This window comes from Cynara cardunculus (assembly GCF_001531365.2).
Source record: "Cynara cardunculus var. scolymus isolate 2C chromosome LG 11, CcrdV1, whole genome shotgun sequence".
In the NCBI taxonomy this organism is placed as follows: Eukaryota; Viridiplantae; Streptophyta; class Magnoliopsida; order Asterales; family Asteraceae; genus Cynara; species Cynara cardunculus.
The window spans coordinates 3,163,132-3,165,200 of record NC_037538.1 but is presented as its reverse complement, the minus strand read 5'-3'; positions in this window follow the sequence as shown (position 1 = coordinate 3,165,200).

Genomic DNA, 2,069 nt, shown 5'->3' with positions numbered 1-2,069 from the left:
ACATTTGAATCGTTAAAAGTTGAATCTTATTTGACAAAAAAAAAATATGTCTCTTAATGATTTTGTATCACGAACCTCACTTAACCATTAAGCGCTCTAATTTCACTGTAAATAATTACTAAACAATTGTATTTTATTTTACATTATATCATTCTGCATCAAATCATTCGATAACTATTAACTGATATAAAATTTTAACATTGAATACATTAAATATGTTGTAATAATAATAATAATAATAAAATATAAAAATTCCACAATTTGGTTGGACCACGAGGGTGCATAAATTAGGAGGAGACAAATCTGGTTTACTTTAAAGACTTTATGCAAGCAGACACTTGCATTTAAAGACTTTTTTTTTCATTTAAGAAAAAATAGATTCATAAATTCATTCTTTATTTATACTTTATTTATTTATTTATTATATATTATTTTCGTCATTATTCTTATAGTTTTTGCTTACCCAAGCACCATTTTTTAATTAATTCATCAATTTTTTTATTGTAAAAAATCATCAACAGACCAACAAAATACACGACACACAATCATAAACAGAAAAACATATATATTTAATAAATGGTTTTTTTTTTAATAAAACGAGATGCACAAATGCACAAACGGTGGATCCACGATTTTTGTCGAGCGGTTGTGCCTTTAAGTTTGATCAAACGCCTGCAAACTCGTGCAATCGGTGTTTTTAGTAGAATTCTATTTTTTTTTTTTTGAAGAGTTTTTTGGTTGATAATATCCCGGAGCACCCCTCAAAATTCAATCTGTACATATTTTTCATACCTTAAAAAATCTATATGCTAAAATCGGTTGAGGGTGTAGCACTATAATCTTTTGGGAAAATCAGTATATATAAATGTACACAAGTTATATACAACGGGTAAAACATGAATTTACGAATAGATGATACCGAATTTTTAGTCAAAAAGAGACTCCATGGGAACCTTCATAGGTTCCCCCATACATGTTGTCTGCCGACTCACAAGTCCAACCCGATATCCTTTTTCCAAATAACATATGTTTGATCAAATTATTAGTCATTTGTTAAATTAATTATATGCATTAGTATTTACGTAAATATGTATATATGATATAAGTTCATAATTAATATACTTAAATTTAACTTATGGATCTGTAAGTATTTTACTATAATAAAATTGATTTTATAGGACGTCTAAAATGAAAAAGCGTTTTAAAAGAATATTTTATAGTACACAAGTTTATATGATCGAATCAAAAAGCGTTGAAATTAAAAATGTTACAGTAAGTTTATAGAATGTTTTTAACTGTTTTTTTAAGTTTTTTTATGACGATTTTGAAAGAAAGTGTCATGTTAATTATTTCATATAACATTTTTTAGAAATGTCCTATAAACTCATATTTTTATAGGACAATTTTGTTTATAGGGTATTTTTTAAATAGTGTTGTATAAAAGAGTTAAAGTGTCTTAATAAATTTGTTAAAACACTTAAAAACGTCCCATAAATTTATTGCAACACTTTTAAATAGAAATTCTATTTATTAACCTGGATATCCAACCCGCTATGCGAGCCGACTAATCCCAAGGCGATCACCTGCTTTACACAGTATTTAACTTTTATTCTCACACGATCCTTCGTTTATATATATATATATATATATATATATATATATACACATACACACACATACACACACACACACACATATATATATATATATATATATATATAGGTGGAGGTTCAAACGAGAACCCATGTGATTTACGAGAACGCGAGAACAACCCAATAACCTCAAACTTTTTTAATTAATAAATTAACTTTTATTATATATAAATAATTTAATAAGGACAATAATGTAATTAAGTAATTTTTTATAATTTTTATTTTATTTTAATTAACCATAATTATATTTTCACGTTCCACGTTTTTCTCTTGGTAGTTATCTTTTTCTCCTTCGTTCATGATAATCTCCATGGCTTAACATCTTTTCTTCATATCACACCTCTATCACATAAGTATCACACTCATATCATATGATTATCACACTCATATTTTATGATTATACCAAAATTTTAACTT